This window comes from Tamandua tetradactyla, chromosome 2 (assembly GCF_023851605.1).
Source record: "Tamandua tetradactyla isolate mTamTet1 chromosome 2, mTamTet1.pri, whole genome shotgun sequence".
Lineage (NCBI taxonomy): Eukaryota > Metazoa > Chordata > Mammalia > Pilosa > Myrmecophagidae > Tamandua > Tamandua tetradactyla.
In genome coordinates, this window is record NC_135328.1 from 35,655,519 (window position 1) to 35,679,766 (window position 24,248).

General features: G+C 42.6%; 1 long non-coding RNA gene and 1 pseudogene across 1 annotated transcript; both read right to left on the reverse strand.

Moving 5' to 3' along the window:
- Positions 1-7,931: 7,931 nt before the first annotated feature.
- Positions 7,932-24,117, reverse strand: LOC143659681 (uncharacterized). The gene is made up of 4 exons (XR_013163650.1): positions 23,990-24,117; positions 11,786-12,005; positions 9,645-9,769; positions 7,932-9,061 (listed from the first exon to the last, which is right to left on the reverse strand). It is a non-coding gene; the product is annotated as an uncharacterized LOC143659681 (long non-coding RNA).
- Positions 19,472-22,448, reverse strand: LOC143665908 (swi5-dependent recombination DNA repair protein 1 homolog pseudogene; annotated as a pseudogene).
- Positions 24,118-24,248: the final 131 nt, after the last annotated feature.

The following is a 24,248-nucleotide window of genomic DNA, read 5'->3' on the forward strand; positions in this document are numbered from 1 at the left end:
AAGGCCAGTGGCAAAAATATGGATTAAAAATAAATAAATAATTGGGGGAACAAATGTTAAAATAAATTGGGTAGAGGGAAATAGTAGTGGTCAATGAGAGGGAGGGGTAAGGTGTATGGTATGTATGAGTTGTTTTTTTTATTTCTTTTTCTGGAGTGATGTAAACAATCTGAGAAATGATCATGGTGATGAATATACAACTGTGTGATGATATTGTGAGTCATTGATTGCACACCAAGTGTGGAATTTTCATGTGTTAAGAATGTTCATGTTGTATGTCGATTGGTTGTATTAATAATAAAAAAAAAATAATGAAGCTACCTCCTGAAAAAAAAAGACAGGCCAATGGGTCCGCCTCTGTCAGCTGGAAAGGCACATGGCTGGCAGCTGCTGGTCCTTTAGTTTCTGGTTTCAAACAGCTTCTCTGGGGGTGTTTTTTTTTCTGCATCTCCAAACATCTGGGTCTGGGGTTGGCTTTGCCAGCTCTGAGCTCTCTGAAAAATGTTTCCTCTTTTACAGGACTCCAGTAAACTAATCAAGACACACCTTAAATGGGCAAAATCAGAGCTCCATCTGTGGTCGTATCCACAATTGTGTATTGTGTACCCACACCAGTAATTGCTGGTAGGTACTTAGATTAGAAAAATCTAATCAAAGTGTTCCACCCTAAACAATATTAAATGGGGATAAGAGAACATGGTTTTTCCGGGGTACACAACATTTTCTAACTAGCACACCTCCCTCCGTTCCACTCTTAAAGATTATTGTGATTACATTGGGCCCATCTGGATAATCCAGGATAATCACCCTATTTTAAGGTCATCTGTTTGGCGATTTAATTCCACCTGCAGTTTTACTCTCCTTTGCCATGCAATGCAACATATTCACAGATAATGGATTAGGATGTAAACATCTTTGGAGAGAGGGCCATTATTCTACCTACCACACATTGTTACAGTGCAGATTCCTGGGCCTCATTGCAGGCATAGATTGAATTAATATCTGGATGTGTGGCCCAGGAATCTGCACTTTACAGGCTTCCCTGGTGATTCTGATGAGCTGTCAGGTTTGGAAACAACCATCCTAAATGTGTGAGTGTGTGTATGTGTGTTTGTGGCATGGTCTGTCTGAATATGAATATGTCTGGTGTGTATCTCATCATGTGCATCTGGTGTGTGTGTACAAAGTGTTTGAAACAGACCTTATGGTCGATTATGTTATCACACCATAGTTATTAGCCTAAACCTCACTGTCCAGCAGGATTGGAGCTCAGGGGCATTGGATGGGGCAGGGTTATGAAGTGGCCTGTCTTAGTTTTTAGGGCTACCATACATACAGGGTAACTTAAAACAACATAAATTTATTGTTTCACAGTTCTGGGGGCTGAAAGTCCTAAATCAAAGTGTGCGAAGGGCCATGCTCCTACTGAAGTTTGTGGGGAAAAATCTGTCCCATGCCTCTCTCTTTGCTTTTGGCAGTGACCGCCATTCCTTGGCTTGTGACACTACTAAACTCTGCCCCCATAGTGGTATGGCCAACTTCTCTCCATCTCAGTGTCTTCTCTCTCCATCTCCTCCTCCTGCTTCATCTTCTTTTTAATAGACTTTATTTTTTAGAGCAGTTGTAGGTTTACAGAAAAATTATGCAGCAAGTACAAAACTCCCATATAACCCCCGTACACACACACACACACTTCTTAAAGTTAACATATTGCATTTGTTAAAACTGATGAACCAACATTACTCTAGTTGTATTATTAAATAAAGCGCATAGTTTCTATTAGGGCTTACTCTTTGTGTAATACAGCTCCATGGGTTTAAGAACATTTTTTTTTATGGTGGTAATGTCTTGTTTCCAGGCTGCTATTGATACCAAACAAATACAAATTTCTCAGCCTAATGGGCTTAACAGCCAATCTATGACAACAGAGTGTCAAAGAGAGAGTTTATTGCTATGCACAAAGCAGATCAAATGGCCTATAAGCCCGAAAATCTTTCTCCCTGAGTCTAAGGAGTTCAGAGTTTTTATGGATTCAAACAAGAAGAGTGGAGTTGTTATCATTACAGTAGTAAATTATGCACAGGGCTGAGACTAGTTGAGTTTCAGTAATTTCAGGAATTAACTTCTGCCTATTCTACAATATAGAAAGAAAAACATCTACATAATGATTCAGTAATCATAATCATGTATTAGTTCTTAATTTCTTGGTTATACTATGGTAACTACCACACAGTGGGTTTGTTTAAACAATAGGAATGTATTATTTTATGCTTTCAGAGGCTTGCTTCCTTCTGAGTCAGTAGCATTATGTGTGGCCGGCTGGCAATTCTTGGGGTGCCTTGGCTTTCCCATCACATGGTGATGTCCTCTCCTTTCTTCTGGGTTCCCACTGACTTCTGACATCTGGATCCTCCCCAGGGCTTTCTCTTACTATGTCTGAATTTCCTGCTTATCATGGACTCCAGTTATATGGATTCAGACACAATCTCATGTATTTGGGGCACATCTTAACTAAAATAACATCTTCACGAGGTCTTATTTATAGTGGGCTCACAGCCACAGCGATGGGGTTTCAGATTAAGAATATGCCTAAATTAGGGTACATAATTCAACCTACCACAGGTAACATATATACAACATAAAATTTCACATTTTAAACACTTTCGAGTATGCAATTGAGTGATTGCGTTCAGTATGCATTTGTAACCAAGAAATCAGGATGTGACGGGTGATTTTGATTACTGAATCATCATGTGGATACTCCATTTTGCTTTCTGATATATTGGAGTAGACAGAAGGAATTACCTGAAATCTCTAAATTGTAATTCAGCTGCCTTGATCTCTGATACTGGTTGTATACCCTTTACCTCATGCTCCTGTGACTGCAAAAACCTTGTGACTAACCTTCATTTGTACTCACTTATCTAGTTTTTCAACTTTAGATTCTTGTTATCACTAAAGACAGCCCCTAATATTTATTAATGAAGGATCTTGGGTCAGCCCAGAACTAACCCACCCCAAGTCCAAAGTTATCTTGATAACCAAGATTGGATCTGACCAAAATAAGCCTGCCTGACATATGCAGGAGTTTAGACATTAACCTACAAGTCACCCACACTTTATTATAACACTAAAAATTACACCCACCATCATATTAAGGCTACCATTTTCTTACATACATTCTGTGAGTAATCATGTAATCAATCTGCGGCTACTGGACTCATTATCCTAAAACCTGCCCATCCTTTGATTCTATAAAACTATCTGAATTACTGCAGTTCAGGGAGTCAGATTTTGGGCCAATAAGCTATCTAGTCTCCTGCTATGTACCTAGCAATAAACTCTTTCTCTCTTTGAAACTCTGGTGTCTTAGGAAATGGTCATTGAGCTCATGGGGCAAGAGAACCCACTGCGTTTGTCCGGTGGCACAGTCACTATATGTCGTGCTACCGTCACCACCATCTAGTACCAAAAATTTCCATCACCCCAAACAGAAACTTTGTACTCAATCACCATTAACTCCCCATTCTCTACTTCCACCCCTGCCCCCTACTATCCTCTCCCCTTCTTATAAGGTCACTGGTCATATTGAATTAAGGGGACCCCCACTCCCTTATGATCTGATTTTAACTTGCCTAGTTCCATCTACAAAAAAACCTATTTCCAAGTAAGGTCACCTTTTGAGGTACTGAAGATTAGGACTTCAATACATCTTTTGGGGGGACACAGTTCAACCCACACTATGGGGACTGGGGAGAGAGGAGGGCAGGTGCAGCTGATACAGCCTTATGAAACCTTACCTGCACTCCTTAAGCTTCCAAAGGGCCTCCTACCCCCTCAGAGAAACCACAAGCCCCAGAGCAGTGTCAGGATGGGCTACGCCCCAGATGGATTTAAATCCAGGTCTGAAGTGTGTCTAAATGTATACAGGTGAGTGAAAGTGGAGAGTGGACTAGGGTGCACAAGGGGAGAACCCCAGACTTTTCTGATAGTCAAGTTCCTGAAAACTTGCCCTTCTGTTCCCTGGGCCCTGGGCCACCTGTTCACCCTCAAGCTACTGAGATTCCAGTTGTTAAGGCAACATTCTAGGTGTGTCTCTTTCAGATCCTAAAATGCCTGCGTTCCAAGTCATTAGGGATGGTGAGAAGAACATGTAGGGACTTGCCGAAGCAATCAGAGGAATCCTGGGGGGAGAGGGATGATCTGACACAGGAGGCTCACAGATGGAGAGCAGTCACTGCCAGGGGAAGAATTGAGGATGGAACTCCAGTGATCTGGGATGAGTAGGGCCCTGTCTAAAACCTTTTGGGGGCTCCACTACTCTCTTGGGGTAACAGCAAGTGCTGAGTGCTGCCCTACCCCAAAACTTCTTGTTCTCCCCCAGCTTGCCTTCTGCCCCATCTTGTTAGTCTCTTCCCATTGCCCCCAGTCTGCCATGCCCCATTCACATCCACCACCATTCTTGAAGCAGGCCTTCCTCCCTTCTTTAACACTTTTCTTAATTTCTACTCATCCTTCAGATGCCAGCTCAGTCATTACATCCTCAGGGAAATGTCAAAAAAAAAAAAAAATCCAGGTTTGTTAAGGAGAGACTTTATGCGAAAGAATTATTGCAAGGGGGGAGGAGTTATTGCAATAGATGGAGGGGCCTATTGCAATAGGGAGAAGGCCCTGACCATCAGGTCTCTCAAGAGTCAGGTGGAAAGGGCTTTTCTTTTATACAGAAGAAAGAACTGGTGGGTGAAAATTGATCAGATAATAGATTTGAGAGGGCCAGCCTACTCCGAAATTCAGGGACCTGGGGGAAGAAGAGAATCTCAACCAATGCTTGCTCACTAGGCATTTTCCTTAGAAATATGAGTTGGGGCAAGTAGTTTAGTTAATCATTTATGAGACTGGGATTGTGGAGAGTCTACCTGGCCTTGTTATAGGGAAACAAGGGGACATCCGTGAGTCTTATCTAAGTCATATGGGGAACGGTGGTTCTTTGCAGTAAGCTGTTTTCTGGAACACAAAGGGTAGGGAGATTTCTAAAAATTTGCTGTTTTCCAGAAAAATAGGACTTGAGTAAAGCTAAACATTGTCAGAAGTCTCCCCTATCCTTCCTAACCAAGTCCAAATATTTCCCACCATAAGACCTTGCAATACCATGTGTCTCTGTTACAATACTTTTCCCGTTGCATTTTTTTTATTTTCTGTGATTGTTTCTCTTTGGTTATCTCACCCACCAGTCTATAAGCTCTGTTAGGGCAAGGACATTGTTGGCTTTTGCTCATCATTGCATCTCTGTGCACAGCACAATGCCTGGGACACAGGAGGCGCTTAAAGAAGACCTGATGAGTGAATGGAAAGAGATGAAGAATTGAGCTATGATGGTTCATTTCATGTTTTATCTTGGCCTGGTTATAGTATCCAGGTGTTTTCGTCAAGGAAACACTGGCCCAATTATTGTCCTGAGGGTACTGAGAGTAGATTTTAACCGTTAGTCAGTTGACTGTCTCTGTGGCTGATGACATCTACAATCAACAAAGGACATCGTCTTCAGTGGTGAAAGGAGTCTCCTCATCCAACCAGTTGGAAGCCTTAGAGGGAGAACTGAGAATTTCAGCAGTCAAGAAGGAGAATTTCTATCTCTCCTTCAGTCAGCCAGTTTCTCCTGGGTAAGTCATCAAAACCTTTATCAGAGTTTCTAATTTGTGGACAGCCATGTGAAATTCAGACTTGCCAATCCCCATGGTCACATGAACCAATTCCCATAATAAATCTATCTTTCCCTATTTATCCATATGTTAGTTCTATTTCTCTAGAGAACTTTGACTAATACACTGTCCAAAGGTAGAGGGGCTTCTTTGGAGAGAGAGAGCCCTCCAACATCAGGGAGCATTCAAATACAAATTGGAAACATTTGTCTGGATAGAGCTCTGTCTAGAGGGGAGTCACACATCAGATGGCTGTCCAGGATGACGTTCAGGTTTCCATTGGCTTTTCAATCCAGACACTTCTGACACCAACTACAATACAATTCTGACTCTACCCAGAGTTAGGTCAGACTCCACGGGGTAAGGGCCCAGTCCTGCCCTCATTTCGGACACCAGCTGATACTGATCAAAGCATGGTTACTCTGCCCAATGTGCACAATAACCAGTCTCATGACACTGGGGTTTCAAAGGGAGAAAGAGCTTTATTGCAATGCACAGAGCAAAGAGAACAGGAAGCTAATGGGTCTCATCAAAGTGCAGTAACTCTGAGAGTTTTATAGTATTCAAAGTCAAGCAAGTTTAAGATAATGAGTATAATAGTTCAAGATGACAAAGTTAGAGATAGTCTAATTATTAAGCATGTATTCAATCCTCACCTACTCAATAATTAGTCACATGTAAGAAAATGGTGGCCTTAACATGATGGGCATGATTTTTAGTTTTAAAATGAGGTGCAGGTCACCTATAGGTTAAGGTTTAAGCTGCCGTACATTTCAGATGGGCCAATTCCAGTTAGAACTAGCTTTGTCTAGGAAGATAGCCTTCCTAGAATTGATCACAGGACTGTACTTATGACTGTAGTGTAATTGTAGCAGAAAAGATACAAATAAGAGAGGTATAGGACAGGGCCTGAGAGGGTCCCACATGAAGTTTCCTGTCACCCTCCTGGCACATTGATGTATCTTACCAATCATGGTAGCTCTCTGGAACTTCAGTGCCCAAGTGTTTTTACTGGGGTTGTGTAGGAATGGTTGGTGAAATCAATGCCCATGTGGGAGAACTCAATTCCTAGTCCCTTCCCTCCTACCCTCCCCAGAGGTCAGGCTGATGGGATGTGGTACAAAGCCCCCACCCTGAGTCATCTCCTTAGCTTGAACTCTCAAATTGTGCCCTGTGGTCCGCCATGAATCACAAGGATGTGCCCATCACAGAAAATTCCAAAGATTTAGAGGACTTCTCCCAGGAACTGGGGACAATATTCTTTATTGTCCAAGTCCTTTATTACACTACACTTTTTTTTTGTATGCTGTATGGTGGGGGTCACATTTCATTCTTTTTCCATGAGTATCTCTTTATTGCAGCACCATTTGTTGAATTTTTGTTTGTTTGTTTGTTTCGCTTGTTTGTTTGGGAAGTGCATGGGCTGGGGGGAATCGAACCTGAGTCTTCCACTTGGCAGGTGAGAATTCTACCACTGAACTACCATTGTACTCCCTACGCTACATTTTTGATCCCAAGAAGCTAGAAGGGCAGGGGAAAGTATGGTAAAACAGCTAGCTGGCTATCGTTTGAGAGGTTCAAGTTGATGATTGGGCTCTTAACCCATTCTAAGCCCTGGGTTCTCCATGATTCCCCGAACCTCGATTTTCTCATTGTAAAATGGGATGATAATATTCAACTCCCCAATTCATGGAGTTATTGTACATATAAAATAAGATGAGCCCAGTAAATGTGCTTTAATCTTGTTTTAAGCTAGGTTCCCTCAAAGCGGAGCCTGAAAGGGGGCTTAATATGAAAATTATTTACTAGGGGGCACTCTCTCAGGAGAAGGGGGTAAAGGAAGCAGGGTGTGGCAGGGAATAGAAAGCTTAGGTTAGATATCGTCTTGGCTGGTGATTAGCTTAACCTGATTTGATGGGGCATCCTGAACATGAATTGTATCACAGAGTTGGTCCCATCTTGAGGCAAGAGGGCTAATTTACTATACCCCATAGCAGTCAGTGGTCACTGGATGCTGAATGCTCTGGCATGGGGGTGAGGGGAGGCGACCTGACCTCCCAGGCAAGGCAGCTTACATTTGATCCAAGACATTTCCCTAAAGAAAGGGACCTAGAAGCCCATATGCAGAGAAGCTGGGGGTAGGTACACCAGCTGGGATGAAGGAGATCTGGGTGGGGTGTTCACTGTATTCAGCCACAGTTGGGTTCAGGCTCTCTGGATTCGGGAGGGGTCAACCTCGATTTCAAGAGTCTAATTTCACAAGTGAGGGAGTGGAGGTTCAGAAAGTTTCAGTGGCTTGTCCAAAGCCTCAGAGCCAAGCCCAAGGGTGGCAGCAGGACTTGAGCCAAGGTTATCTGCCTCTAAACCCTTTAGCCTGACTCATCTTGGTGAGGGGCTGTTCTAGTGTGCTAGCTGCCAGAATGCAATATACCAGAAACAATGGCTTTTAAAAAGGGGAATTTAATAAGTTGCTAGTTTACAGTTCTAAGGCTGAGAAAATGTCCCAATAAAAGCAAGTCTATAGAAATGTCTAATCTAAGGCATCCATGGCAAGATATCTTGGTTCAAGAAAGCTGATGAAGGGTGGGCCACGGTGGCTCAGCAGGCAAGAATGCTTGCCTGCCATGCCAGAGGACCTGGGTTCGATTCCAAAGTGCCTGTCCATGTTAAAAGAAAAAAAAAAAAAAGAAAGCCGATGAAGTTCAGGATTTCTCTCTCAGTGGAAGGGCAATGGCGAACACAGTCACAGTTTCTCTCTCATCTGGAAGGGCACATGGTGAACACGGCGTCATCTGCTAGCTTCTTCTCCTGGCTTCCTGTTTCATGAAGCTCCCTGGGAGGCATTTTCCCTCTTCATCTCCAAAGGTCTCTGGCTGGTGGACTCTGCTTCTTGTGGCTATGTTGTTCTCCTCTGCTCTCTCTGAATCTTTCTTTCTCCAAAATACTTCCTCTTAGGATTCTAGTAAACTAACCACGACCCACCCAAATGGGTGGAGACAGGCCTTCACCTAATCCAGTTTAACAACCATTCTAGATTAAATCACATCTCTAGGGAGATGATCTAATTACAGTTTCAAACATACAATACTGAATAAGGATTAGAAGAAACGGCTGCCTTTACAAAATGGGATTAGGATTAAAGCATAGCTTTTCTAGGGTATGTACATCATTTCAAACCAGCACAGGGGCTGAGGCTCGCCTGGCTGGGATAGGGCCTTACTCACACACAGGGTGCCCCGGAGCACAGCAGGAGGGGAGCAGGACAGGGGGTCCCTCTTTGGAGTCAGAGCTGTGGTGTTTTCCTCCATAGCCTCGGTGTCAGGGCTTTGCCAAGCTTCTGCTCAGCTCCTGCAAACTCGCCACTGCTCGTTTCCACAAAAGAAGCAGAAATAAATGGACTTCTGGGAATATCCAAGAGGCTGCGGGGGTGGGGGGTGGGGGGTGGGGGGAGAGGCCTTACAGCCCCCACTGCAGTGAAAGGGGAACTAACCAATTATGTAACCCACAGGCATTTCCTGTGGAAGCAAATTTAGGCTCCCCCTCGTCCCTCCCCCTCTTGGCTCCCTGCACATGCAGGTGCCTGGGTTTTGACACCTTCAGCTCACACACATGCATGACTTCACACACTCACTGTACACACCCAGAGAACTACCCCTGCAGACAAGCTCACAGGGGCCCTGCAGTGGAATGGACTCCAGACTCCCTAGCTCTCAGAGCCCCAGACTCTCTTCCCAGTCTTGGGGAGTTCCTCTCACCCCTTCCCTCTGCTCTCTCCAGGTCCTCTTCCCCTCCTCTCTTTCCTTGCTCAAAGGTAGGCCTCTCTCAGCCTGGCCGTTGCAGAGCAAGGCTTTTGCAAACGAAAGCTCGAGTGGGGTATGGGAGGTGTGGTCTTCAAGCAACCTCTGCTATGACTCTGACCTGAGAGCCCACAAAGGCCTCCACTACCTTTTTAGACAAAGAGAATGAAATTCCAGTCCCAAGGAAGTGCTCAGATAAAGGGAGCTGTTGTTACTGAGGCAAGCAGACGTCCAGAGCCCCAGGAGGCAGGCCAGGCAAAAAAAGATTGTTGGCTGCAGAACAGAAAACACAGGCTGTCAGACCCTGGGGCAGAATATATATCTCTCCTAAGACAAAGGTATCTTTTAGGAGGGTGTCAGCTACCAGGAACCAAACACCTAACACATAATAGCTTAAACATGCAGAAGGGTCAGAGGTGGTTAAGTCCCTGACTCCACTGTGTCACCAGTGTCCAGATTTTCTTTGCTTTCTGCTCTGTCATCTAATGGTCCTTAGCTCTTGGTGACAGGATGCTACTTGGCTTCAGGCCTCAGACCCTCATTTCATTTGCTTATTCATCATTCACGAATATATGAAAGCACATTAGGGGGATCTGACCATGGAAGTGCTGCCTGCATGCAGAAGTGATGGTTCATTCACCTGATCATTACTTGAACAAATATTTACTAAGTGTCGGGGAGCTAGGGGTGCAGCAGGAAGTCCCTGCGCTCCTGGGGGACGGACAGTAAACAGATCTACCACAAAATGGCAGGGCATCCTAAGTGCTGTGGAGAAAAATAAAGCAGGGTCAGTAAAGAGACAAAGAGTGGTGGGGGTGGAGTGGCATTTAGATATGTGGGCAGGGGAGGTGAAGAGGTGACTTGTGCAGGGACCTGAATGAAGGGAGAAAGTTGGGGGCAGGGTGGGCAGAGGAAGCAGCAGGTACACAGGCCCAAGTCTGACCTGCCCTTGGCTTGTTTGAAGACCAGCATGAAGGCACATGGGCTGGAGTCCAGTAGGACGGGAGGGTGGTATGTGGGGAGGGGCCAGGAAGCCAGATTGTGCCCCAGCTGAAGTCTAAAGAGTGAGTAGGGGTCAACTAAAGAAGGGAACACCCCCATTCCTGGACATTTTAGCTCTTGAAGAATCCAAACAACGTGTTTATATAATTGATGGTACAAACTCACATGAACCTGGTGCCTTAGAGAATATATGACTCTTCTTGCATGAACTCATGATCTCATTTTTAATCTTTACAACATCCCTGGTAGTGTAGTCAATAATCCCCATTTCACAGAGGAGATAACCGAGATTCAGAGAGATTATGTGATCCTTCCCAAGGTCAGACAGTTTGTGGAATTGCAGGAACAGAATTTGGATTCAGGCTTAATCCGGGCTTGTTCTACTATGTATGAGTTGTTTTGTTTTGTTTCTAATGCCCAGAACTCTTGCGAAGGTTCAGTACATGAGTTTTTTATTTTCTTTTTAGTTGCCTTATTGTATTTTTACTCTATTTGTGTATTTCGTTTTTATAATAGACAAGACATTCTCATGGAAAAACAATCCAAATTATGAAAGGTTTTACAGTTGAAAACTTCCCTGCCATTCCTTTCTTCCACTCAAATGGATTATCTTTATGACCTTTTTGTAAATATTGGAACAGACATTTAAAACCTGGTGGAATGTAACTTTGTAAGTTTTAGTTGCACAGGTGAAATTTTATTTCAGCTGGTAAAATTCTTTGGCTCTTGGAGCACTGAGTTTTTAAAAAATGAATCCAAGAGCCTAAAAATACTTGGATATTCTCCCTATTTCTGCCTCTTAAAGTTAGATATATTTAAATGCCAGAGGTGGAATTTAATATCATTAGAAAACAAAGGAGTTCCAAAGTACACAAGCAAGTAAGAAGATAGGATATTTCCTCCCCTAGAAATAGTGATTTTTTTCCCCGCACTTCCCTGTGTTCAATAAAGGAGAGAGAAGTTGATGGGCCTCTAAGGAACCAATTCTGCTTCAGTCTCCTAGGCTCATTATTTCCCTGCATCTTGTTTATTGTCAAGCCCAAAGAAAATAAATTTTCTGATGCCAGTCTCAAAATCAGAAAGTCAGTCTCTCTCTCTCTTTCTTTCCCTCTGTCTCTGTCTCACTTGTTCTAGTTTGCAAGCTGCTGGAATATGATATACCAGAAACAGAACATCTTGTAAAAGGGGAGAATTTAAGTAGCAAGTTCATAGTACTAATGCCATGAAAATGTCCCAAATAAGCAAGGCTACAGAAATGTCCAAGCTACGGCACCAACAAGAGGTTACCTTCACTCAAGAAAGGCCGATGAGGTTCAGGGTTTCTCTCTCAACCAGAAAGGCACATGGCAAACATGGCGATGTCTGCTAGCTTCCTCTCCCAGCTTCTTGTTTCACGAAGCTCCTCTGGGGGCATTTTCCTTCTTCATCTCCAAAGGTCTCTGACTGCATGGGCTCTCTAAAGGACTCTCCTCTTTTAAAGGATTCCAGCAAACTAATCAAGATCCATCTGGAATGGATGGAGTCCATAATAAGAAGTTAATATCCACAATCGGGTGAGTCACATCTCCACGGGACCAACCAAAAATCTCCCTGCCAGCAATATTGATTGAGGATTGAAGGACATGGCTTTTCTGGGGTCTACCACAGATTCAAACTGGCACATATCTCCTGCCTTTTCTTTCTCTCCATCTCTCCTTCCCTTTCTCTCTCCCTCCCTTCTTTATTTCCTTCCTCTGTGACTTCATTTTTATCAGTGACTCTGATGGCAAGCTTGGGAGTGACCCCTTCAAATACACTGCCCACCAAGTCACCCTCCCTTCCCCGGGAGACCTCCCGAGGTTCTTTTGTATGGAAGGGATACAGTGAGCATCCCATGTCCTCCCTTCAAATCCTCTCTGCTAGGGAACCTGTCACTCGGTCCATAAAGACCCACCAGACCGACCTGTGCCCTCCTGCATGAACCTCACTGTCTCCTCCTTCTGTGCCTCTGCTCTACTCATCCCCATTTCCTTCAAGGCTCAGCTCTTAAATTCCCTTTCTGTTTTCCTGACTAATCCTTCCACCTCTGATAGCTTCTCAAAAACACCTTCTCCTATGGACCTGGGAGCTTCTTCACCTGCCTGGGACTGAGGAGCAAGTGAAGGAATTTGGAATGAATTCTGGCTCTGAAAATTCCTAGTTTGCAATTCTGAGGAAGTCACTCTTGCATCTGGAGCTCATTTCCTCATCTGTGAATTGAGGGGTGAGAATGGCCATTGCCTGGGGCTCCTGGGTTGTGTGTTTTTCTGGTTCTGTGGGAGCTCTATATTCCCTTGATCTGGTATTTCTGTGGGAAGGTGTGGCTCACAAAGGTGAGCTATGAGGAGGCCAAGTTACTGGCCATCAAACTTCCAGTAACTTGGCCTCCTCATGGCTCACCTTTGTTGACACTTCTCTTCCCCACGGGTCTTGAGGAGGCAAATTTTCCTGCCAAGTAATTTTTGGATGTTTTTCCCTATACCCTGCCTCATCTCAGTATTTCTAACATAGAGAAACTGAGGAAGAGAGGGACCTTGTTCAGAGACAAAAGGACTGGGTAAAAGACAATGGAGGCTGTCTGCAAAATGCTTCTGGGAAGTGGAAATGCAAAAATATAAGAGGCAGTTTATTCAAGTCATTGGTCAGGGTTGACAACTGGCTGCCTTGACTCCCTAGCGGCTAAAACACCATACAATGGGTAGGCTCAACCACAGGGATTTATTGGCTCACAGTTTCAGAGGCTAGAAGGCTTACTTCTTTTTGGGGATGGTATCAGGTATCATCTATCTGGCTGGCAATCTTTGGGGTTCCTTGGTTTTTCTGTCACTTGGCAACACACATGATGATGTCTTCTCCTTTGTTTTCCTGTTCCTGTTGACTTCCAGCTTCTGGCTTCTCCCTCCACATTCAATTCAGTTTGAGCACACTTTAATAATATCTTCAAAGATTCTATTTAGAAATGGGCTCACACCCACAGTACCAGGGGCTAGGACCTGAACATACCTTTTGTGAGCCACATGATTCAATCCCAACTCAGGCCCAGGGAGAGATAAGTGGAATGAAAGGCAAATGACCCTGCCCTCAAGCAGCCCACAGTTTAGGTGAGGTCAGCATATAAAGAATCTCAGTATGTGGTATGCATCTACCCATGTGTTCATTTCTCTATTCAGTCAGTACATGTTTATTGTACATGGCCTATGTGCCAGGCACTTACCATGTGCTGGAAAGTCAGTGGGAAAAGACAGATGTGGCCAGTGACTCCTGGGGCATGCTGCTAGCAGAGGTTAAACCACTAATTCTATCAGTGCAGTTGAGATAAGTACCCTGATGGGGACCTACAGGGGCCATGATTCCGTGACATTTCATCCAGGACTTCAGTCATGTGCAAAAGTACAGGAAGAATATTTCTTCTTTTTTGATTACTTGCAGGAGTTCTTTATATATACTGGATACTAATCCTTTGCTGGGTATACAGGCTACAAATATCTTCACCCCATTTCTTTTTTGTCTACTATTTGTTTGTGGTGTCTTTTCTGCATATTTTAATGCCGAATATATCAGTATTTTTCTTTAAGGTTAGTGCTATGTGTGTGGGTTTAAATAAATTCTTACCTATTACGAGGTACTAAAGATATTCTCTTCTAAAAGTTTTTATTTTTTTAATTTAATTTTTTATCTTGAAATACTTCTAAGCTTACAAAAATAAAACAAACCCCATACAAAGAACTCTAACACATCCTTATCCCTTCCAGATATCCAGATCCACCAATTTTAACAATTTGCCACATTCACCATATCTATCAATCCTTCTATATCTCTATCTATCTGTATGTGTATCTATCTAATCAATCTATTTTCTGAACATGCTCCTTGAATCCTTAATATTGCCATGTAAATTTCCTAAGAACAAGGATTTTCACTTGTGTGCAGTTATCAAGTGCACTTATCAACTTCAAGAAATTTGACATTGACAGAAAGTTTGAAATCTGTGTTCTGTCTTTTCTATATGAACCAACAATGTCCCTTTGAGCCTTCTTTCCTCCCATGTTTGATCCCTTCCAGGAACATATATTGCCTTTAATTGTCATGTCTCTTAAGTTGTTCTTTCTTTTTAATTTTTTTTTGTGATAGCATAAATAGAACATAAACTTTCCCATCTCAATCACTCTCAAGCATATCATTCAGTGGGATTAATCATATCACAATGTTGTGGTGCCCTCACCACCTTTCTTTACTAAAACTTTCCCATTTCCCCAAACAGAAACCCTAAACTCATTCTGCATTAATTCCCTGTTCCCCTGGCCCCACCCCTAGCAACCTGTACTATAATTTCTGTCTCTATTAACTTGCAAATTCTCTAATGTTTTCTCTGTAATTATCGTCGGGCTTAAATGTAACATCCTAAATCTGTAACATTCTCACTTGCTTCAATACCAATGTAACTTCAATAGTGTATACAACCTATGTTCCTATATCCCTCCACTCTCTCCGCCCCAACTTTATGTAGTTCTTGTCATGGATTACATGTTTATATGTTATGAGTCCAAACCCACTGATTTCTCATTATATTTTTGCATTTACCTTTTAGATCCTGTAAAAAAGTAAAAAGTGGATTTTATAAACCAAAAATACAGCAGTACTGGCATTTATATTTACCCCAGTCATTACTCTCATCAAAGTTCTTCATTTCTTTGTAAAACTTTGATTTATTCTCCATTGTCCTTTCCTTCCAACCTGCAGAACTCACTTTAGTGTCTCTTGTAACGCTAATCTTGTGGTGACAGAATCTCTCAGCTTTTGTTTACCTGGGAATGTCTCAAATCTCTTCCTCATTTTTGAAAGATATAGAATTCTTGGTTGGCAGTTTCTCACTTTCAGCATTTCAAATATGCTTTCTTGCCTCTGTGATTTCCACTGAGAAGTTGACACTTAATCTTATTGAGGCACGCTTTCATGTGACATATTGCTCCTGTCTTGTAGATTTCAGAATTCTCTCTTTATCTTTGACATTGTATGGTTTGAATATAATATGCTGCAGCTGTTTGGAGTTCACTGAGGAACTTGGATATGTATAATTATGTCTTTTGTTAAATTTGGGAAATTGTAAGCCATTATTTTTTTGAATATTTTCTCTCTCCATTTCTCTCTTCTCCTTCTGGGGCTCCCACAATGCAAATATTGCTGCACTTGATGGTGTCCCACAGGTTCCTCAGGCTCTATTCACTTTTCTTGATATTTTCGTCCTTCTGCTTCTCAGCCTGAATGATTTCTAGTCTTACCTTCAAGTTCACTAATTCTTTCTTCTGCAAGCTCCAATCTAAATTCTAAAAATAAGAGAATTTTAAATTTCTATTACTGCAGTCTTCAGCTCTGTTTGACTTCTCTTAATAATTCCCATCTCTCTATCGTTATTCTGTTTGTGTTCATCTGTCATTCTGCTGATTCTCTTTAGTTCTTTGTTCATGTTTTCCTTTAGATCTTTCAGCATAAATAGGACCATTTTAAAAACTTTTGTCAGGCATGTCCCAGGTCTGGTCCTCCTCAATGATGGTTTCTAGTATTTTAATTCTCTCCTTTGTCTGGATCATCACTTTCTGCTTCTTTGTATGTTTTTGATCTTTTGTTGAAACCTGGACATTTTGATTTTTTAAGATATTATGTCTGATTTTAGACTCTGAGGCATATGTTCCTTAAACTTGTATCCACTTGGTGTTATGACAGAACTTTTCATGAATGCCAGGAGCTAACACGCACACACACACCAAAAAAAAAAAAGAAAGAAAGAAAGAAAAGGAGGAAAAGAGAAAACACCTTTCCCAGTCTTTGCAGATTGATTTGTGTGAGTGCCCTCCTTCAGGGCTTATCTGTGCAATGAATTTAGAGAGTATCTCCAGCCAAAGTGTAAGGGCCTCTTTGATCCTTTCTGCATCTGCATCTTGTCTTGGGCATGTGTGTGTAGCCCTAGGAATATACCCTTTACCTACTCATGAATGCCTCGTGTTCCCTAGGAAACAGTTTCCTAATGGTCCTGGGCACTGCGCCATATGTCCTACAGCCGGCATTCCCTTGTCCCAGCACAACTCGACTACTCTCTCACAGTGTTCTGTAGGAGAACTTGGTGAACTGCCTTTTACACACAAGGCAAGTTCTGGAACAGCAAGTCCCTCACACCACCACCTGACAAATTGGGCCAGACATACATGCTTCCAATATGCACGTGAGGGTTACAGAATGGGGACTGGAATTTGCACTGGGAGCATGGGCCAGCTCCATGCTGAGCCTGGGAGGACTGGAAAGGGGGGAGCCAGGGCACCATGAGATCTTACTGCCTTTTTTTTTTCTCGCACGGGCAGGCATGGGGAATTGAACCTGGGTTTCCAGCATGGCAGGTGAGAACTCTGCCTGCCGAGTCACCATGGCCCATCCGATCTTACTGCTCTAAGTAGGCTTTTTCTTGATTCACCACTCACCCTGTTACTGCAGTCCTTTGTCTGTGTTCTGGAGCCTTGGGAAAGATGTCCCTGCCAGGTCTACAGGTTGTTCCCTCTGTGAGGGGGAAGGAGCCCTCAAATGTCTCACCCCACCATCTCCACTGGGGCAGGTTCTTCTAAAAGTTTTAAAGTTTGTCTTTTCTTTAGGTCTTTTGCTTACCTATTATGTACATGTATGTATGTGTGTGGTGTGATATAGGGATCTAATTTTATTTTATTGTGTATGGAGAACCAATTGTCTAACAACACATTTTAAGTAGTCAGTTCTTTCCCCACTGATCTGCTGTTCCAGCTCTGTCACTCACGGAGTTTCCCACATGTATAGGGCTCTTTCTAGGCTCCTTAATTTGTTACATTGGTCTAACAATCCCTCTCAGCACCCAAACCATACTGCCTTAAATAACAGCTTCCTGGAACATCCTGACATCTGGCTGCGCACGTGCACCCTTCCACCACCACTCCCCAACTGTTCTTTGTCAAAACTGCCTTGGTTAAACCTTGGGGTTTGTTCCTATGAAACTTATCCCCACAAAGGATAGACTAAGTCTACTTAAAATTAGGCCTAAGAATCACCCCTAAGAGAACCTCTTTTGGTGTTCAGATGTGGCCTCCATCTCTTAGCAAACATGACAAGCAAACTCACTGCCCTTCTCCTCTGTACTTGGGACATGACTCCCAGGGGTGTGGACCTCTCTGGCGATGTGGGACAGAAATCCTAGAATGAGCTGGGACTCAGCATCAAGGGATTGAGAAGGCCTTCTTGGCCAAAAGGGGGAAGAGAGAAATGAGACAAACTAAATTGTCAGTGGCTGAGAGATTTCAAACAGAGTTGAGAGGTTATCCTGGAGGTTATTCTTACATGTTTTATAGATATCCCCTTTTTAGATTAAGGTGTATTAGGCTAGAGGGAAGTGTCTGAAATTGTAGAGCTATATTCTAGTAGCCATGTTTCTTGAAGATGATTGTATAATGATATAGCTTTCACAATGTGACTGTGTGACTGTGAAAACCTTGTGTCTGATGCTCCTTTTAATTATGGAATGGACAGATGAGTAAAAAATATGGATAAAAAATAAATAAATAATGGGGGAACAAATGCTAAAATTAAAAATTATATATATTGGATAGATGGAAATACTAATGGTCAATGAGAGGGAGGGGTAAAGGGTATGGTATGTATGAGTTTTTTCTTTTTCTTTTTCTTTCTTTTTCTGGACTGATGCAAATGTTCTAAAAAATGGTCATGGTGATGAATATACAGCTATGATGACATTGTAAGCCACTGATTGTATACCATGTATGGAATATTTGTATGTTACAAATGTATGTGCTTGTACATTGTTTTATCAATAAAAATTAAAAAAAATAACTGTCTTGGTTAAATTTGCTTTTTTTTTTAGTATTCAAATCTATTTTATTCACTTAGTCTTAATTTGATAAAAAAAAATTTCAGTTATGGTACAGAAAGTCCTAGACAAAAAGAAATTATTCTTAACCATTAGCAGCATTTCTAATTTTATAAAATCACCTGAAGAGTTATAAAATTTTAGATGATTTTAATCTTCATATTTTTCCATATTTCCCAAGTTTTCTTCAGTAAGCATTTCTTCTATAATCAGAAAAAAATTAGCAGAACTTTTTAAAGATCATTCCTTGTTTTACCAATGGCGTAAGGTAAATTGTTTACTTTTACCAAGTCCTAAATCATTTGTAAATTATATTTTGGAAACAATCTTCTATAGCTCCTATTTATTATAACAGATCTCAATCTTGTACCCTACCCAATAGTTTAGCAAACAGAAAAAAATGTGCTTTCTCATTTACATCAAATAGTTTGCCTCTTTATTTATGCAGATGATAATTATATAATGAGATGAACTGGATGGAAAACTGCTTTGCTCTTCCATAGCCAGTGGACTGTTGCATTCAGGGTGATATGATTGGGATTGCAATCTCCAAACGATGTCCACCTCTCACTGTTCTGCAAACTTATGAATTAAATGTTAAGTTTAATCCTCAACACCATATTCATTAAACACTGGGGCAAGAGAACTATGATAAAATCTTCTATTTAGAAAAAAAAAAGTCAAGGCTAGTACCCTAACTGATCACCCACATAGCAATCAATGCTGGATAAGGGTGGTAAATGAAATGATAGGACCAACATCTTTCGATGTTTATTATTAGGATGATTTCCTAGTCAATTTGGTTGGCTCAGCAGGGAAATGGCCATTGGTAGCTCCTACAACCCAGTGTCAGAGGCAGGGCTCAGAAGTGTGTGAGGAAGGCAGTTTATTGTCTCGGGCACTAACAATTAGAAAGGATGCAAGAGTAGGTGCTCTACTGTGCCATATATTAATGTTTTGTTAGGTCATGGAAAGGACTGGACTGAAAGACAGCTATACTTGGAAGTATACTTGGAACCAGGAAGCCACCGATGTAGTGGCTCTCCATCACCTCTGCTTTTCTCTGTACGGTACACACTAGCCTTCAGCAGCACGCCAACTTTACCGCTCAAGTTTACGTATAACAGTTCCAGCCACAAAAACAAATGGGTTTCCTTTTTCTGAGCTCAATTCCAAATTCTCAGGGACTAGGACTTCTTGGGTCATATCTCCATATATAGGACCAGGATGGTAGGTGACATACATCAAGGCAGCCACAAATTCACCCTTGTGGATGGGAGTGGGCTTTTGGCTGAGGAATCCTCGTGAACTGAGTAGATTCTCTAAAGCTGTTTCACAGAGGAAGGTAGAAAGGGAGGTGGATGTGAAAGACCTCGACTGCCATAATGTCTTGATGTGGGTGATGAGAATATGCAGTTTATAAGAAATACATGGTTGTTTCACTAAATGAGATAAGGAGTTCAAGAAACAAATTTGAAGAGAAATGGGGAGGAATGTAATTTTGGACATATGAGTTTAATTAGCTGCTGGACTTTCCAGATGGAACTATGTGGTAATTGGATGGAAACAAAGGTTATAAACTTAGGAGAGAGGTGGAGATTTTAGACCTGCATTTTAGACCAGTTTAGAGCTACACATTTACCAGATTAGACCATTTTTTTAACATTTAAAATATAACTTTTTTTTTGCCACAATAAACAATTTAAAATTGCTTTCCAGAAATTGTCTACATTATCTTTTTAAACATGAGTTTTCCCACATTTCTTTAAATGTCAAGTTTTCTTTAGAAAATCTATCTAAAGTAACAAAATTTCATTTTAGAACTTTGTTTATAATTAGATAACAATGACTTTCAGGCTTCTTCTAACTAAGCCTACTGGTTTAAACCTTCCTTTCAAAATGTAAAATGATGTCTTAATTAGGTTGTCATTCTCAAATATACCCTGGAGAAAAAATTATAAATTAAAATCTACAAATTCTTCTTCACTTCTACTATAATGCAGCAATTTATCATCTAACCCATTCTATCAAGTGTGTGAGACTTAGTTTCTTGCTCTCCTCAGACATAGCTGATTGCAACAGCTGGCTACAGTTTCTACACTTCTTTGTCAACACTTGTAATTCACACAGGTCACTTTTTGATCTATACATTTTGACTAGTTTTAGCCTCCGAAGAAGGTCTTCTTTCTCCTCAACCTGTTTCACGAATTTTGCTTTTTCTTCGTTGAATCCCTTTTTGGGACGATTCTCATTCACAAAATCACTCTGACGAGTAACGCATGACCCCAAATCGAGTGATTGAGATTCCCATGCATTGATATTTTTGCAGATATTTTTCAAATAGGTGCTTTCTTCAAATTCAGTGTCGATGTGTTTAAAACTTTCTTGAAATTCCAAACAGTTTTCTTCTGTCGAAGATGCTGGTTTCTTAGAAAAGTTCTGATTGTTTTCTTCATTCTCTACTTTTAGATGTTTTACCGCACTCTAAGAAGAATTGAATGAAGATCTTGTCTTCCTTAACCATTCTCTAAGTGTTGCGCTCATGGGTTGTTGCCTTGAACTAACGGTATGGGGACAGCGATTCTCATAGTCCTGTGGCAGGCTAGGTAACATCACAGCTGAGTCTGATGGACTTTCCGTCTTGTAGGTGAGATCCTACAACCACCCTCCGCCATTCCCAAGATGCATAGAATGCCTGAGCCCATGCGGCGGAGAGCCTCCAGTGACCCATTGACCCTTTGCTATTCCACGTGAATTTTAGACGTAGCTCATTGAGTTCCACAAAAACTCTCTGGGATTCTGTGAATTTATACATGCATTTGAGGAGAACTGCCATCATTGTGACGTTGATGCTTGCCACCCACAACCACGTGGGTGCTGTTCCTCCCATCTCAGGACTTTCGAGCAAGACTCTGCCTGGGCCCCTCTTCCTCAAATCCTCACCTACTGGACTCCTCCTTCTTTTTAAAAATTTTTTTATTAATTAAAAAAAAATTACAGAAAGAAACACAAACATTCCCAGTATGTGATCATTCCATTCTACATATATAATCAGTAATTCACAATATCTTCACATAGCTGCAGATTCATCATCCTGAACATTTCTTAGAATATTTGCATCAATTCAGAAAAAGAAACAAAAAGACAACAGAAAAATAAAACGAAAATAGAAAAAAACCAAAAACACACGACTCCTCCTTCTTTAGGTCTCAGTCTTCCCATCACCCACCGAGACCCTTTGCACCCTGAATTTCTGCTTCAGAGCCCTGAGCACAAGGGTCCTGAAAAAGTTAAGCGGGTGATTATTGGTTTAATATCTGTCTCTGCTAGAAGCCAAACTCCTCCAGGGCAGTGATGCTTGTTCTCCGCGGTGTCCTCAGCCTACGGAACAGGAATTGACACCTAGTGGGTTCCTAATAAATATTTGTTGAAGGAACGAAGGCAGTAAGAGGAAAAGATTATCTGGCCCTGAGTGACTGTGGCCATACTTAGAGAAATGGTGAACCAAGCGATTCAACTTCCCTCTGGAAAAGGGGGCTGTGACTAGATCTGCCTCATATGGTGGTCTGAGGATTAAATAACAGGGCTGGAGCAATGCATGGCAAGTGGTCAGAGCTCCTGAAGTGAATATTCAGCCTCACATTCCTGTGACTCCTGGGTTCCAGAGCCCTTCCATGAATGTTATTTCCTGTTTTTAAAATTTTTGTTTGTTTGTTTATTTTTACTCCTCTCCCGAGGTAGTCTTTCCCGGTCTCACTTTGCATATGAGACAAATGAGCTCAGAGAGGAAGAGTGACTCATCTCCCAGTTCTTAAACCTAGAACCTAGAATGCATGCCCAATGTTTATTATGTCTATGGTATTTCCGAGCTCAGACATTAAATTGGTAGAATTATTAGTTAGATTTTGAGAACTATATGGCACTTCTCAAAGGGGGAAAAATGTTTCAAGATCCACAGTGTGGACTTAAATTTTATCTTAACAGGTACTGAAATATGTACAAACCTAAAAATAAGCACAGATTCCTCACACTCATAACACTAGGAACCAACTATAAAACAAGAACAACAAATTCAAAAGTAAATGCAAACACAACCACAAAAACAACAAAATGAACAACATTAAATTTACATGACTGATGATATATTGCTGAAACCAAACCACTGATGTTCGGTTTAACGGTAGCATGGTAATGTTTTTTGGATTTTATATTTCCTCTGTCATCATCTTTCAATTTTGCTCACGATGGGCTCTCATTTGAGCCACCACCACAATCGCTGTTACTGTTTTTCTTAAAAGAAAAGAAAACAAAACTTGTTCATAATCCAATTTGATGGGCCAGGCAATACACACTCAAATGCAATAATGAAAAAAGGAAAATACTTTACTTGATATAACATTGCTCATTGTATATTTACTGTGATACTCACTACTAATGAGCTATTTGCAATATGTTCACAAAAGACAATAATGGCACAATTTATCCTCTAGCAAAGGACGCATTGTGCTGACTGCTACAGAGCTTGCCATTCCTGAGCCACTGTGTGGGGCTGATGGCTGGATTCTCCCACTACTTCACTCCACTTGCTCCACCAGGGAACTTCATTCCCTCAAGCCAGGGGACGTCACCTGGCCCGCCCATGCGTGGCCTCCGCACACCCTTCAAGTATTAAATCAGGCTCTGTCCTTTCCTCATTTATATGAAACAATTAAAGCTGTACATAGCGTCCATGCTCCATGCCATTTTAGGATGTCAAATCGCAGATCCAACTTATTAAAAGAAGCTAATTTCTTCGTCTATGAAAACGACTTCCAATGGCAAATGAACCCAGCAAAAAGGAAGTTTTGACTTTTTTCACCAGGGAAAATAAATCAACAGGAACCCGAGATTTGGGTGTCGTTTCCAGAGCAGAACAAACTAAACTGAAGGCAGCCAGGCGTGCCTACATCAGCTCACTAAAGTGAAACCCTGTCATCCTGGACTCAGAAGCACAAACTCTGGACAGAATTTTTGATTCCTTTCCAATTCTAGTAAAGAACCCCGAGAGGGTGTGTGGCGCTCGTTCGAGGGGCTCTGAGCTAAAAGATCACTAAGTCTGTGAACACACCCCGGCAGGACATGCGCTGGGTGCTCCAGGACCGGCCCTAACCCCCCATCTCACCCCCCCCCGCCCCCCCGCCACTTCCCAAGCTCAAGACTTCGGGAGCAGCGGGGACTCCGGCGAGAGCGGCCCCCAGCCCGCCGGCCAGTCGTTGTCTTCTCGCGCGTTCTTCCTTCCCCAGGAAACAAAGGGTGGAGCAGACCTCCCAGACTCTCTGTTTCCCCCAGTGCTTCGCCAGTGGCCCAGGGCACCGAGGCCCCTGCCTGCGGTGCGCGATGACAGACCCCACCCCACCCGCCACTGCCCCTGGTGCCCCCCACTCCCCCCGCCACGTGCAGGCCGAGAAGGCAGAGGAAGTCCAGGGAATTTATTTTCTTTTTTGCTGGCTTCAGGGTTTTTTCTGCTTGAGTGAGAATGAAACAAACACTCCCCCCGCCTCCACCTCCCCCCACCACACAGACACACTCGCACTCACACTCACGCATTCGCGCGTCCGGCCTCCCAGCTCTCTGTCAGCGGGGCGGGGACCAGCTTTGCACAACCCGCGGCGAGGGAGGGCAGAGCTGGGGGCGCGCGGCTCGCTGTGCGGAGCGCTCTCCCAGGCTGCCTGGGTCCGCTGCCCGCCGCCCCGGGGGAGGCGCCGGGCCGGCGGGCAGGCGGGAGGGGAGGCGGGCACACCCTGCTCCGACACGCCCAGCCCGGGCTCGGGCGGAGGCAGCGCCGGCAACTGCTCT